General features: G+C 41.2%; 1 protein-coding gene and 1 pseudogene across 1 annotated transcript in view; both read right to left on the reverse strand.

The window, feature by feature from the left end:
* Positions 1-13859, reverse strand: part of LOC119254495 (olfactory receptor 4A47) — a 409525-nt gene extending 395666 nt beyond the window's left edge. The window contains exon 1 of the mRNA XM_054699209.1: positions 13839-13859. The gene's annotated coding sequence lies outside the window, so the exon portion shown is untranslated. The remainder of the gene's footprint in view (positions 1-13838) is intronic.
* Positions 3229-4162, reverse strand: LOC119254306 (olfactory receptor 4B1-like; annotated as a pseudogene).
* Positions 13860-17120: the final 3261 nt, after the last annotated feature.

The following is a 17120-nucleotide window of genomic DNA, read 5'->3' on the forward strand; positions in this document are numbered from 1 at the left end:
AAAGAATAATCAGTAACTACTATGAACAGTTATATGGAAACAAGTTCAACAATCTAGAGGAGATGGACAAATTCCTACAACTCTACAACACCCAAAGCTAGATAAAGAAGAAGAACACCTAAACAGACAATTACAAGCAGCGAAAATTGAAAGGTAATTAAAAACCTCCCAAAAAAAGCCCAGGACCTGATGGATTTACAATGAATTCTACAACATTCAAGACGAATTAGTGCCTATCCTTCACAAACTCTTCCAAAAATTTGAGAAGGAAGGACAATACCAAACACGTTCTATGAAGCCAACATTACACTAATACCAAAACCGAATAAGGACAACACAAAAAAGGAAAACTATAGGCCATCTCCCTAATGAACATGATGCAAAAATCCTCAATAAAATTTTGCTATCAGAATCCAACAATGTATCCATAAGATAATTCACCACGACAAGTTGGATTCATTCCAGGGCAAAGGATGGTTTAACATCCGAAAATCAATCAACGTTATCCAACACATCAACAAAGAAATATAAAAACCATATGATAATATCCATAGATGCTGAGAAAAGCTTTCGACAAAGTGCAACACCCATTCATGATAAAAGCCCTTGAAATTCTTGGATACAAGGAACATACCTCACATCATAAAGGCCATCTATGACAAGCAACAGCCATATCATTCTCAATGGTGAAAGCTGAAAGCAATTCCATTAAGATCTGGAACAAGAAAGGATCCACTCTCACACACTGTTTTCAATATAATTCTGGAAGTCCTAGCCAGAGCAATAAGACAAGAGAAAGACATCCAAGGAATCCAATAGGAAAAGAAGAAGTCAAACTATCACTATTTGCAGATGATATGATATATAACATAGAGAACCCAAAATCTCCACAGAAAAACTAATTCAATCATCAATCAATTCAGTAAGTGGCAGGATACAAAATCAACACGCAAAAGTCAGTAGCCTTCCTATACACAAACAATAAATCTGAAGAAGAAGAAATCAAAAAAACCACCCTTTTATTATCGAACAAAAAAAAAATCAAATATTTGGGAATAAATCTAACAAAAGAGGTAAAGGACCTATTACAAAGAACTATAAAACCTGTTAAAAGAATAGAAGAAGACACAAGAAATGGAAAGACATCCCCTGCTCATGGATTGGAAGAATAAACATTATTAAAATGGCATCTACAAAAGCAATATACAGATTCAATGCTATTCCAATCAAAATCTCAATGGCATTCTTCAAAGAAATAGAACAATTATTGATGAAATTCATATGGAATCACCAAAAACCCCGAATAGCCAAAGCTCTACTGAAAAAAAAGAAAGAAATGGAGGCATACACTCCCAGACTTCCAAACTATACTACAAAGCCATAATCATCAAAACTGCATGGTATTGGACAAGAACAGACATACAGACCAATGGAATCGAATAGAAAATCAGATAAACCCACAGATTTATGGTCAACTAATCTTTGACAAAGGACAAAGACTATGCATTGACAAAGAAAGTTTGTTCAATAAATGGTGCTGGGAAAACTGGGTCGCTACATGCAAAAGAATGAAGCTTGACCCTACCTCAACCATACACAAAATCAACTTCAAATGGATTAAAGAACTAGACATAAGACCTGAAACCATAAAATACATAGAAGGAAATATAGGCGAACACTACGGATTTGCACATCAAAGCATCTTTACAGACACATCACCCAAGCAGTGATAGTGAAGAGAAAGATAAACAGCTGGGACTACATCAAATTAAAGAGCTTCTGCACAGCAAAAGGACAATAACAAAAACAAAGAGAACCCCACCAACTGGGGAACATTTTTGCACCCAACATAATGATAAGGACTGATCACAAAAATCTGCAAAGAGTGATGAGACTCAGCAACAACAAAGAAAATAAATCAGTCAAAATGGGCAGAAGAGCTAAAAAGAACTTCTCTGAAGAGGAAATGAAAATGGCAACAGACATATGAAAATGTTCAACATCACTTGTAATCAGGGAAATGCAATCAAATACATGAGATACCATCTCACACCAGTGAGAATGGCACATATTAAAAAATAGCAACAACAAATGTTGGCGAGGATGTGGAGAAAAAGGAACTCTGTGCACTGTTTGGTGGGAGTGCAAACTGGTCCAACCACTATGGAGAGCTGTGTGGAGATTTCTGGACCTACTAAACATAGAGCTTCCATATGATCCAGCAATTCCACTCCTAGGTATTTACCCAAAGGACACAGAAACATCAATTCCAAGAGCACCTGCACTCCTATGTTTTAGCAGCACTGTTTACAATAGCTAAGCTTTGGAAACAACCCAAATGCCCAAAATAGATGACTGGATCAAGAAGATGTGGTACATATATACCATGGAATATTACTCAGCATTCAAAAAAGATAAAACATGCAATTTGCAGCAACATGGATGGCACTGGAAGGGATCATGCTCAGCGAAATAAGCCAAAAAGAAAAAAAAATACCGGATGGTCTCACTCATAGCAGAATCTAGAAAACTTAAATAAGGGACCAGGAAAATGATATAAGAAAGTGAAAATCAAAATCAACAAAAAACTATGAACCAGAGACACTTTTTGGGGGGTGGGGGCGGCGGGGGGAAGGATTGGGGTCAGAATGGGGCGTTTGCAATTGTTGGGGGAATTAAAAATAAAATTTAATATTTAAAAAAAAAAAAGAATAGAAAAATTTCTGGTTTAAGTTTTCAGACACACTTGCCCATAGTAGAAGAGATTAGATTCACTCTCTGTTATAATTCATCATTCGGTTCCCTTTTAATGAAATACAGTTGTTATCATTAGTGAAGTTGAACAAATAGGAGAGCAGGGAGGAGAATGGAAGGAAAGAGGAAGACAGAGAGGGAGGGAGTAGGATGGGAGGACTCAGTCATAGAAAGAAATTATGTGACCTACAAAACATTTGTCAAAACATTTGCATTTCACTTAATTTCAGTCTTAAAATTACTTAAACCCAGGATATTCTTAGCTGTAATAAAGGCAATGTGATCTGTGTCCTTGAAACATTACAAGGACATCATGGCGTCCTTGGTTACTAAGGAGAAATCATGGCAACTGTAACATCAAGTCCATACATTTGTTTCTGCCATTCTTGAATATCTTCACTGTTCCACCAAAACAAAAACCCATTTTAGGAATAAAGAATAATCAGCATACATTCTTTAATCACTTTTCCATTTTCAGTCCATTCCTGAGATCTTTTTGCCCCACAACCTCCTCATGGCGATTTTCACCTCTTTGTTTCTGAGTGTGTAGATGATGGGGTTCAGCATGGGGTGATGACCGTATAGAACACAGCCACCAGTTTGTCCTCGGTGAAGGTGGAGGATGGCCGCATGTAGAGGAAGATGGCAGGTCCAAAGAACAAGAGGACTACTGTGATGTGAGAGGCACAGGTGGAGAGGGCTTTGCGGCGCCCTTCTGCAGAATGGTTCCTCAAATGGACCAGAATGATGACATAGGACAACACCAAGAAAAGAAAGGAGAAGACAGAAAACAACCCACTATTGGCCAATACAACAGCCCCCTGCACAGAGGTGTCAGTGCAGGCAAGCTTGAATAAGGGATGGAGGTCACAGAAGTAGTGGTCAATCACATTGGGACCACAGAAGGGCAACTGGATAGTAACAAAAATCTGAACCATGGAATGAACTAAGCCCCCAAGCCAGGAGCCAGCCACCAGAACACGACACACAGACCGGCTCATGATGGTTGTGTAATGAAGGGGTTTGCAGATGGCCACGTAGCGGTCATAGGCCATTACTGTGAGCAGGAAGATCTCAGTAACCCCTAAGAAGTGGAAGAAGAATAGCTGAGCCATACAGCCTCAAGGGAGATGGTTTTATTCTTGACAAGTAAGTCTGTGATGAATTTAGGAGCAACAGAAGAAGAATAACTGATCTCCACTAGGGACAGATAGTTAAGGAAGAAGTACATGGGCGAATTCAGACTTTTACTGATAGTGATCGTCAGCACGATGAGGCCGTTGCCCAGCACCGTGGCCAGGTACACAGGAAGAAACAGCACAAAGCACACTCTCTGCACCTGTGGGTCCTGGAAAAGACCGACGATTATAAACTCAGTCACATTATTTGTCCTCGACTTAGATTCCATTCAGACGTGCTGGATGAGAGAAAATGAGACGCCTGCAATAAACAAACACTGATGTAACACCAATCTGCCTGATATAGAGCACATCTGACAGTGTAAATCACTTTATAATATACACTAATCACTACGTCATTCATCTAGCTAATACGACTCATTTAATAGCAAATGTTAGAAATCTAGTAACAGTTTATATATTAAAAATTAAGGCACAGATTAATAGTCAATTATCCAGGATCACCAGAAAAGGGTGGGTTCTGATACTCAGAAACAGGATATATGGTTAATTTCTTGGGGAAAAAAAAATCGAAAGAGGAGAGTGGTCTTTTGCTGATAGGAAAGGGATCATCCATTCATGAAAACAGACCTAAGGGTTTCAAGGAACACAGGTATAGCAGAAAAATTACACTGACACAAGCGATAATGCTACACTATCATAGTGTGGTACCTTTTCCAAAAAAGGCAGTGAGGTAGGCACCAAAACCCAGATCATTAGAAATATATAGGACCCTCTCAAAACCTTGGAAAATCAAGTCACTGAATGGTTAGGAGACAAGACAGTAGACTCCTCAAGAAATACCTAAGCCCACATCCTCACTCAGGCGCCCAGAAAGGATTTGAGCTGAGAACAGGGTGTAGGTGATGAGATAAGCTATTGAGTAACTCCAGCCATGAATATCTTCTCTTCTCCAAGCACTGGGAAATACTTTGGTGATTATCATTAAATGGAAATCTGATCTTGTTACTGCTCTGCCTGATATCTATCAATACCTCCCGCCACACACAGCATGTATTATAACATCTGTAACATGGAGTGCCAGGTCCTTCCTAAACTGGCCATCGCCCATGTTGTACCATTTCTGTCATTCCCAGATGAGCATAATACAGCCATTTCCCCTGCAAGAACAGAGAGCTATCCTCACTAGCCAGCTTCTCTGGGTTGACTAGTCCTTTTTTCTAGACTGCAAGTTAACACTTCACTCCCATTGTGCTCCAGTACTTTATCATGCTTCTCCCACAGCAGTTACAGATGCATTATAAGTGTAGCTCTGTATCTGTATCTTCTAGCTAGAAATAAATGTACTATAATAATGTTCAAAATTATCTGTTGAATATTCTTCATAAATCTTGACTATGAATTGAATTCTCCTTTATGATTATAGCTAGCATTTCAACAGTACTATGTCACACACTTTATAGTGCTCCATATACATTCGTGAATTTTTCCAGCACACCTGTGATAGGAGCATAATTACCATCATCCTCTTTTACAGAAACAGAACAGCAAATAAGTGAATTAACTGATAAGAGGTTAATCGCCATAGAACCAGAATTTCAGCCCAAGCAGCCTAGCCCCATATCCTGTGTTCTTTAGCCACAAGCCTATACAATTTCTAAAGACACAGCACATAAGAGTTAAAATTAGATATGTCCTTCTGTTAGACATTCAAGGCACATTTATTTGCCTATGAAAGCACATACTTTTTATCTGGTCTTTCTTTTATCTTTTGTGATAGAAGAAAAATATAATACAATAGTATCAATCTGAGAGTTCACTCAGCTGAAAAAATCATTTAAGAGGTTTTATGCCAAGGAGGTGGAAACTTGATAGTCTTTCTGTTCGATAACTATCTTTTCCTTTTCTAGCATCTCTACCTTTTTATTGATTCCTCTCTGCTGTCTCACCCTCACCTGTTTCAATAGGGCTCCCACACAGCTGGTGAAAAATAATTTCACTTTCCCGTAATCAAAAATGCTGCCTCACCAAGAAAATGTGACCAGCAAGTAAGAGCTTGAATCAGCATATGAATGTGAAGACCTGCATCAGGGAACCAGCTGCATCCTGGACCACAGCATAATGACAGAACACAGGAAATGTTAGAGAGGTTCAAGTAGGTACCCATGTTAACAGATCCAGAAGGAAGCAATGGATCCTCCATCCCAATCACCTCCCACATGCTAATTCCCAAATACTACCTCAAAGGACCCCAAAATTACAGTTTCAAAATCACATTTTATCTTAGTTTACAATAAATATAGAAAATTTTCGTTCATTACCCCACTCCCCAAAATCATCAAACTCAACCAACCCTCTTATAAATGCACCTGTGGCTCAGACAGGAACTGACTAGCCCATTGTCCTAGCCACTCAAAAACCCTGCATCTCACCTCTAGGCCTACTACCTACCGTTAGATCAGAAAAAGTGGTGATTCTGTTCTGCCTTGCACAAGGAATCAGTTCAGATGGATCTCAAATGCACTCAAATGCCTCCAGAGGAGCATGAATTTAGACACTCTGCTAAAATACATCATAACTCAAGGAGATGCTCTGGTTTGGGAAGACTGGAATGGGGTGGAATGATGGATTCCTCCTCTCTGGAATTCCTGCTCTCTGAAGAGCAAAGCATCATGCTAATTTTACCCACCTGGCTAACTTTTCAGTGAAAGCTCTCAATGAACAAACTCCAGGTCACACTCGGCTAAGTCACTCAAGTCACTCTCAGGGTTGGAGCTGAAAGGCATTTAGAGACCTTGTACTCTAACTCTCCTGTTTGAGGTGAGGTTGATCAAGGTTAGCTGACTCCAAGGTACACACTTGAGAATGTATCTAACTCGAAAATACTAGCTGTACATACTAACTCAGAAATTAGTACTCTATCAACAATAGGATTTGTTCTAATTGTACTGGGTGGTGGCTGCTACAGCAGTTCAAGAATCAGACTCTGTCCCCAAAGACAAATCACCTTTAGAAAATAAAGCAGATGGTTAAGGTAAGTCAACAAAAGAGGGGGGAGGAAAATTCAAAGAATGTAGATCTGAATTGATATTTGGATTTATAACAGCTAAGAAATAAGTGACAGGAAGCCCCAAATTTACACATTTTAAGATCTTTTCATTCATGTAGAAAACCAACCTACCTACTGAAAGTCCAAAGGCCGTGATTAAATGCTTAGATCCTTGAGCTATTTAAAATAAATCAGACACACGCAATAAACAAGGGAACAATTTCCCCCATGGAATTTTCTCTCTCGGGTGAAACATTGTCAATTAAACTAAGACTTGGGGAAAGGTTCAAAATTGGTTTCAAGTTGTTTATGAGATTTCTAGAAAGTTTTTGCTCCCAATAACGAGGACGTTTTAAAAAAGAAACTTGAAGGTAAGACCTAAAGGAAACTGTTCCAAGACTGACTAAATGATAATGAAAAGGAGAATGAATAGAGAAGAAAAGTAAGGACTAGACAGGGAGCCAGGATACCTGATCACCAGCTCTGGTTCAGTAACTGATTTTCTAACGTTAGCCATGTTGTTTCACCGCTCCGCTACTCACTCTCCTGTTCCTGCTTCTCTATAAAATGACAGACTTGAGCTAGTCTATATCCACCGTAGTTCTATTGTGATTCTAACGTGTTCATGTATAAGTAAGTCACTTGGTCTCCAGTGTCTCAGACTCTCCATTAATTCTGGTGAATATTACATGGCTTGATTGAGTAAAATATTACATGAACCTAACAGTCCTAAAATGGTTAATGATTAATTATGTCACAATGGTTTCTGATATGACCAAGCCATTACAAATCATATTTATGTTAAATTACTTGGGAGGGGTAACTAATAAGCTGCCCGACATTACATCTTTTATCCCCTTCTTCTTCAGGAACAGAACAGAACCCTGATTTTTAGCTAAACACAATGCCATTTAGAGTGAAAGAGTATAGTTTGCAGTCTCCTGTGCAGTTATGGGTGACTAAAATTTCTCTTGCGTAAGATGAAAGCAAAAGGGTAATGTGCACTCTTGAAAAAAAATCTCTTAAAATGCTTTAAAAATCTAACAGTGAAAAACCACATGACCCAGCAATACCCAGAATTATCACAACAGCGAAGACATGGAAACAACTTGAAGATGACTGGATAAAAAGTTGTGGTACATGTACTCAATGGAATACTACTCTGCTGTGAAAAAGATGAAAACTTGCCTTCTGCAATCACATGGATGGATTTTGAGAAGATTATGCTAAATAACTGAAAAAGTAAAGGTAATTTACTGGATGGTTTCTCTCATATGTGGAATATAAATAACCAAAGCAAATGAACTAAAAAATTGTAACAAAAATAATTCAGACTCTGAAAAATATAATGGCTACCAGAGGAGAAGGGGAAGAAGGGTGGGAAGGAATTATAGAGGGTTTCCACTACCAATCTGATAGTGGAAAGGATATTAGAACTTTGATGGTGGGTAAAGTGAGTCTTATAAACACATAGAGGTGAAGATGTATCTAAAAATGTATAGTGTGTTAAAAATCATTGAAAAAAATCAATAAAATTATATTAAAGAAAAACCTCCTAAAAAGGAAAGTTATCAGTTTACTCTCCCCTCTTTTTCCTTTCCTGTACCCTAGAATACAGATGAAATGCTAGAGCAATGTTGTCCAATATGATATCCACTAGCTATAGGTAGTGTTTTCAACTTTTAAAACTTCTAAAAATTAAATTTAAAATTCCATTCCTTAGTCCTACTCACCATATTTCAGCTGCTCATAAGCCAATGGCATATAGGATACAGGCATGGAACACCTGCAGGATGGCATAAACTACTGGACAGCACTAGCACATGGCACTAGCAGCCCTCTGAGGTCATGAAGTCCATCCAGCTGAATGCTTAAGATGGCAGGCATGAATTTCCAGAAGAGGTCTGAGTTCTCTACCTCTTTACTTTTGTAGTTCTCTTCTAGCTCAAGTTAAGTTGCTAATTGTTTCCTTTTTATATTCAGTCAAATCTATGCCTAAAATAAATAATAAGTGTGAGGAGAACAGAAAATTCTATATGCAGAGTAGTTTGCAGCCCTCTCCCAACTTTTATTTTTGAGATATTATATTCATTGTCTTACAAATAATTTTGTTGGTTTTGTTATTGTGACAGAATCAACAATGGAGATGAGCTGCATAACCTCTAATGCTAAGTGATATAATTAGACTATTACTACTTTTGTGAATTGAGTAGGCTTTTTATTTCACAACAATCTCTCTTAAAATGATTTAAAAGAAAATGCTTTCCCAGGATTTCTGAGTATTTTCGCAGTGAGACCAGACTGAAATGAGTAATTAGCTCTCTAGAGACCCACCAAGTCTCAACCCTCAGCAGGGAGGTCATCCCTAAGAATTCTGACAGCTCAGAGTGGAGATTATCTGCTCACCGCAGCATCCAATGATTCAGAGTACACCAAAGCTGCTCTTTCCAGAGCTCTCAGAAAGGGCACCAAATATGCATGTGAGTTACGGTCTCCATCAAGCCTGCATCCTGGTCTAGCTTGGCCGTAGACACAACTATCGAGAGGAAGGGAAGGTAGCTCCACTGAGTTCTGTTCTGAACAAAAAGCTTTAAAACTTACATTCACGGATGTAATCACATTCAGCATAAAAGGTAACAGGGAATCTGTGTCAGCACCATCTTCTACGTAAACATTTACTGAGCAGCTGTGATGTGCCCACCCTGTGCTAGGCACCCTAGAGCAATTAAGCCACAGAGCCAAGAAGCCTCGGAACAAAAGAATGGAACAACCTTCAAACATCTGAAGTTGGAGATTGGCATCATTGTCATGGCAACAAAAGATGCCCCTCATTTTTGCACCCCTGTGCAATGACAAAATTTCCACACCCATGCATGAACAGAAGTGCCTCTGTGAGAGAGAGACCCGGGACCAGCCTGTTCACAGGTGCACCAGGTAATAGGCAGATGGGCTTAGGTGTCAACTGTGGAAACTACTAGAGACTGTGGAGCAATGCAGGTGTCTCGGCCTAATATCTGGGAGCAACAGGGAGCAGGACTTGGGCAGTCACCTACAGACAAGACAACCTGGCAAAAGTGCAGACTCCCAGAGGAGCTGCTCCAGCACTCCATGGAGAAAAAACACACAAGTCTGGAGGTGTTGAAGAGTAAAAGAGCTCCTGACTTGGCCAGCCATCACCCCTCCCCTAAGGTGACACAGCGCAGAGCTAAACTAGAGGGCGACTGATTTCTCTCACATGGCAAGGAGTGAGCCAGGGAGGGGACTGCCCACAGCTCTGCAGGATGCTGCCAAAGAGCTCTGATTTTTCTCCCAGCATCCAGAGTACAAACTTGCCAGTTTGACTTGGGGGGAAGGTGTGGTAGATATAGAATTCCTGGCATCAAACAAGGATCACAGTTCCTGCTGACTGCATTCTGAGCTCCATCACAAAGTCAGTCCATAACCTGCTTGGAGAGCAGGCACCCTGCTCTCCCCTCTACTGACTCCTCCGCCCCAGGTAAGCCATCCCCACCTCCCCTACTCTGGGGTCAGTTCCAGGCTTACTCTCCCAAGGCAGCAGCTAAAGCAAATGCTCAGAGACAGGAGCACTTGAAGAAAGCAGATCAAGGACTCAGGCAAAGGAGAAACTCACATTCTGGTTCCACCTTCATGGAAAAAAAAAAAAAAGATTTCCAGCGACTGGCCTGGAGCATTACAGAATCAAGAGAAGATGCACAAGCTTAACAACCTGCCACTTGTGACAAACACCACTCTTACATAATAAAAACTTTTTGCTCACAATTTCATGATGTAAGTGCTTGGGTTTTCTTAAGAAGAGAGCAGTTTCCAGATGCCGGGGCAGCTCACTGTTGCACATAAACCTTGAATATCCAAACTTTGAAACTTTACCTTGTAAAGTGAACCTTCTGCCCATACACATTTACACGCCTGTATCCACATGAACACGTGTGCATATGTAAAGTGACATGCAACAGTCACTTTAGTTTAAAATACTGTGTGAACGCAAAAGTCAGTAGCCTTCCTATACACAAACAATAAATCTGAAGAAGAAGAAATCAAAAAGACCATCCCTTTTGTTATTGAAACAAAAAAAATCAAATATTTGGGAATAAATCTAACAAAAGAGGTAAAGGACCTATACAAAGAAAACTATAAAACACTGTTAAAAGAAATAGAAGAAGACACAAAGAAATGGAGAGACATCCCCTGCTCATGGATTGGAAGAATAAACATTATTAAAATGGCCATCCTACCAAAAGCAATATACAGATTCAATGCTATTCCAATCAAAATTTCAATGTCATTCTTCAAAGAAATAGAACAATTATTGATGAAATTCATATGGAATCACCAAAAACCCCGAATAGCCAAAGCTCTCCTGAAAAAAAAAGAAGGGAATGGAGGCATCAGACTCCCAGACTTCAAACTATACTACAAAGCCATAATCATCAAAACTGCATGGTATTGGAACAAGAACAGACATACAGACCAATGGAATCGAATAGAAAATCCAGAAATAAACCCACACATTTATGGTCAACTAATCTTTGACAAAGGAGCAAAGAATATGCATTGGAGCAAAGAAAGTTTGTTCAATAAATGGTGCTGGGAAAACTGGGTCGCTACATGCAAAAGAATGAAGCTTGACCACCACCTCACACCATACACAAAAATCAGCTCAAAATGGATTAAAGAACTAGACATAAGACCTGAAACCATAAAATATATAGAAGGAAATATAGGCGAAACACTACGTGATTTGCACATCAAAGACATCTTTACAGACACATCACCCAAAGCAGTGATAGTGAAGGCAAAGATAAACAGCTGGGACTACATCAAATTAAAGAGCTTTTGCACAGCAAAAGAGACAATAACAAAAACAAAGAGAAACCCCACCAACTGGGAGAACATTTTTGCACCCAACACTAATGATAAAGGACTGATCACAAAAATCTGCAAAGAGCTGATGAGACTCAACAACAACAAAGAAAATAATCCAGTCAAAAAATGGGCAGAAGAGCTTAAAAGAAACTTCTCCGAAGAGGAAATGCAAATGGCCAACAGGCATATGAAAAAATGTTCAACATCACTTGTCATCAGGGAAATGCAAATCAAAACTACCATGAGATACCATCTTACACCAGTGAGAATGGCACATATTAAAAAAACTAGCAACAACAAATGTTGGCGAGGGTGTGGAGAAAAAGGAACTCTTCTGCACTGTTGGTGGGAGTGCAAACTGGTCCAACCACTATGGAAAGCTGTATGGAGATTTCTGGACCTACTAAACATAGAGCTTCCATATGATCCAGCAATTCCACTCCTAGGTATTTACCCAAAGGACACAGAAACATCAATTCCAAAGAACACCTGCACCCCTATGTTTATAGCAGCACTGTTTACAATAGCTAAGCTTAGGAAACAACCCAAATGCCCAAAAATAGATGACTGGATCAAGAAGATGTGGTACATATATACCATGGAATATTACTCAGCATTCAAAAAAGATAAACACATGCAATTTGCAGCAACATGGATGGCGCTGGAAGGGATCATGCTCAGCGAAATAAGCCAAAAAGAAAAAGAAAAATACCGGATGGTCTCACTCATAGCAGGAATCTAGAAAACTTAAATAAGGGACCAGGAAAATGAATAACTATAAGAAAGTGAAAATCAAAATCAACAAAAACTATGAACCAGAGACACTTTTAGGGGGCGGGGGTGGGAGGGAGGGATTGGGGTCAGAATGGGGGGATTGCAATTGTATGGGGAATATAACAATAAAATTTATTAAAAAAAAAATAAATAAAAAATAAATAAAAAAATAAAAAATAAAATAAAATACTGTGTGAAGGCAATTGTAGAAGAGCGTTGGTCTAGCAATTAGAAGGCCCTGTAAAGCAAAGCAAATTCTAAAAAATAATAAAAATGACTGTTTAACTGAAGTCCTTCTGGGTGACCTGATGTAACTGAGATTTCAACCTGAATAATCAACCATATTCCCACATTCTCAGACTGTTCCAAACTGGACCATTCAAGGACTTTTACAAGAAAGTGATTTATTCAACACAAATTAGACTGCTGACCCAAACTTCTGAGAATATTGTATTTTCAAACTGGCGACTGCTATCTTATTGCTATCAGTCTCGATTCAAAATCAACATTTGTGTCTGTTATGCATCAGATGGAACTACAGAGTTTTTTTGAACACTTCTAATAGCTTAACCCGTATGAAAGGAAACAAAATAAATATGAACAAAGTGTGAGCAAGAAGCAGAGGCCAAGAGTGGCAGATAAAAGGCCCCAAATCAGCCCTCAGGCCGACTCAAGCCTTCCCGCCAGTCCATGGGACAAAAGGCAGTCTCATCTCCTACATTCTTACCTTCTCACACACAAGTACCAAGGGATGCATACTGCCCTGGCTGTAAATTAACACAAGGGGAAAAGAGAGCAGGAAAAAAAAAAATCGAGCGCTGGCCTGCATGGACCCTCCCTAGCACCCCATCTACTGCACACGCTGCATAAATCTAGGCCCGTGGAGAGAGAGCTGAAGTGGGAGCCGATGGGGACCCTTCCCACCCAGTCGCTTCTCCCAGGTTAATCCTCTTGCTGACCTTCAAGAATGAAACCATTTATGTGCATATTATTTCAGTGAATCCCCAGTACGGTACGTGAGGCTGTAGTGAGAATAAAGGGGGTCGTTGCAACCAAAACACTCAGCACTGTTTTCCAGGCACAAGCAAGGCGCCTGGGAGGCATCGCGGTGTCCTACAAACAAGTAAATGTTCCATAGACCGAAAAGCAGCAATTCTTGACCCCTCAGCACAGCGGACACGAGGCAAACACCGAGCAAGCCTGGAGAGCCAGCAAGCAGCCAGGGAGCACTGACTTACCCGAGCTGGAAGCGCGGCGAGCACCCCGAGGGAGCCGGCGCCTGCAGGAACACCCCTCCTGGGACCGTCGACTTTCTGGAAGCTCGGTGAGAGCAAAGCTGAGAGTTGAAAATTCCAGGGACTCAGCCATGGCTCCTGAACGTCTCCCTGCACACGGTGCCGCGCCCAGGTGTCCACGTGGGTGTTTCTGCCCGGGCGTTTTCACCCCAGGTGTTTCCACCCCAGGTGTTCTCACCCAGGTGTTTTCACAGCCGGTGCACAGGCCCGGAGGCCCCGCGGTCCTCGTGGAAGATAGATTAGCTTGTTGGTAGCTTGGATTCAGCTGAGGCAATGCTCCCCTTTTTGTTTTAGAGATCTCTTAGCCCTCCCAAGGGGGACTCCACCTGGACAGGGGTGTAGGGGCAGGACGGGCACAGAGCAGCTGTCTAGGATCCGGCAGATGGTAAAGGAGAGGCTTGGAGCCCTCGGTGGCTTTCTCAGGCTTTTGCTGAGCTTTACATGTAGTGTGGAAAAAGGCACACGGCAGGCAGGGGTGCCTGGGGGCCAAGAGGCAGGGAGGCTTCCAAGCCCCCAGCAAGTCTTCACTCTGGGCTTCTCTAGCCCCTTTCTCTCCTTCCCTCTCCTGCCTCTCTCCTGCTTCTGCTTCTCTCCATGACTATCTCCATACTCCTCCCAGGGCCCACAGAAGTAAACAAGATAGCTTACAATAATGTAACAACTGCAGGTGCCCCATCGGGCAGAAAAATCCTAATGGTGGGAGGGCAGAAAAGCCTGAAAAAGCATTTACCCTGCAAGGGGTCTTTGCCTGGTGGAGGATGCAGGCAGAATGCAGGCTCTACTGGAAAGTGACAACATCTCAAGTTTGTAAATTGTCATCCCTCCCAGCCATCAAAACCATTAAGTTTACCCAGTGTAAAGGCAGGACTGGACACAGCGCAGGTTTTCTGATCCCATGCAGACCGGGTAAAGGAGGAGTCAGAGTCCTTAGTGGGTTTTTGCAGGTCTTTTATTGGGGTTCACCAGGCATATGGCAGGCAGGGGTGCTGGCTGGGAGGCTGGCAGGCCTCCCGGCCCCCAGCAAGTCTTCACTCTATCTGGGCTCTCTAGCATTCGTTCTGCTGCTTCTCGGCTTCTCGGCTTCTCTTTCGGCTTCGGCTTGGGCTTCGGCTTCGGCTTCTACTGCTGCTGCTGGCGTCCCCATGACGCCGCCCTTAAAAGCACATTCTTAGTCCAGCTGAATCCCATCTACCTATGCCCACACCCTATTCCAGGTGCCCGCCATCAGGCATGCATTCAGGACAAGGATCCATCATCTATCCTGATGGCGGAAGGGCAGAAAAGCCTGACATTTTCTTTACCCTACACCCAGCTATGGCAAACAAAAGGCAAAAGAAGAAAATAGCCACCCCACCCCCAACAAAAGAAAATGTTGCGTGATTTCTGAATCGAGTGGGTTTCGTGAATATGGTGAAAATCTGTTGCTATGTGATAATGGAAAATTACTTTTTCATGTTTAATTTCGATAAATGCCCCTTTTCTATTTGGAGGGATTTTATCAAAATTGCCTTACAGTCAATTATTTATACAGTGAACATGTTTACAGCAAAGAACTTTCAAAAATCTACCAGAAACACAGTTACAGGGAACCCCTGCAATATTGTGAGATTTACCCCATCAGCGAGCCCTGGTTCCCACAGTAGATTCGGAAGAAAAACCCCCTTCCTCCTGCAGCAAGGGGGCAGAAAAGGGATGATTTTTATCTACCTCCAGAACACCCAGATTTTAACAAGGCCTGCCCTGGGGGAAACTAGTGAAGCAGAGACTAAGGAGCTGGGTATTGATTGACCCCAGAAGGGAAATACCCAACTAGACTCAGCCACAGCCATCCTCTCCCACCTGGGGAGTGGGGCGTGCAGGGAAGGGTGGGGGGACATCAAGAAACTCCTGAAGTTCAGAGTTCACGCATCAAAGAAAGTCTGACATACTATAAGTGCAAGAATCAGCTTTTTTCAGAGTTCAACTGCACATCTCCAAGGCATATGTATTTCACAATTGGAAGTTTGTAACTTTTGACCTCCTTAGTACTATTTATCATTATAAATCTTTTCTTCTTATGATTTATTTATTTTTGCATACAAGAGGTGGGCATAGGCCAAAGGAGCGGGGTGGTAAGAGGATTCACCAGAGACAGAATGGAGAGCAGAACTGGCCGATCTTCTGAAATACACTGCTGTGGGGCGCAGCAGGTGAGACAAGAGAGGGCTGCTGTGCCATGCGGGTCAGCTTCCTGGCCTGGAATCAAACTTGTGCTGGAGTCGCTGCCGATTGCTTCAAAGTGCTGAGACTTAACCCCTTGCACCACCAGTGAGGCCTTCACTGTAAATCTTACATAAAACAGATTTTTTTTAATGAGATAATCAGACGTTTTAAAAACCACATGTTCCTGTTCAACTGCCTCTCCTGTTCAGCTCCTGCTCCAATACCTGGGAGTCTGCAGAACCATGCACTCTAAATCATAGTTCACAAACAACTGACATAGAGCAAAAATCATGGACTTTTGAACAGTCCTTTAACCTTCAATTTCCTCAACTGCAAAGTGAGAATGATAGCACCTATACAGCAGTGCTGTCCTGAGAATTAAGTAAGAAATTTAAATGGTAGTTGCTCAGTTCAGATTTGTCTTTTATCTCCTAATTCCCATTTTAACCATCTCTATGGTGGTCTCAAGAATGCTGCCTTTTCTAGCATTGTTTCATAAGAAAAAAATCTCTCCTCTTGGCCAACACATTGACTATATCCCATGCATCATTCAGGTTAGACTTGCAGCTTTATGACCAGATTTGTGACTTCATGAGAATAGGAGCCTGAACAAACAGAGAATTCTATTTTCCTTCTTTCCTACAATCCACTTCCAAATTGGGCATCCCAGGCACTGGTTTTCTGTGCACCCAGGAACACTGTGAACACCCATAAGGCAATCCATGCCATATTATTAATAAATATATAATGTATTTATATATAATATATGTAATACTTTTCATTTCATATATAATACTTTTCATTTCCTCTGAAATATTCAGAGGGAATTACCTGACAATAGATGATTAATCCTCACATTTGGAATTCAAAGACTTAGAGGCATTTATGTTGAGGTGGTCTTTAAAGAGAAGCAGAGGAATGTACAGGGAGAGCAAGGCCATCAAAATCAGACAGACCTGGTTTTGAACTCAGGCTCCATGAGTACTATGTGACCTTGATCAAGCAATGAGATCCCAAAGCCTC

This window comes from Talpa occidentalis, unplaced genomic scaffold (assembly GCF_014898055.3).
Source record: "Talpa occidentalis isolate TD23 unplaced genomic scaffold, MPIMG_talOcc4v2.1 talOcc4.3, whole genome shotgun sequence".
Classification (NCBI taxonomy): domain Eukaryota; kingdom Metazoa; phylum Chordata; class Mammalia; order Eulipotyphla; family Talpidae; genus Talpa; species Talpa occidentalis.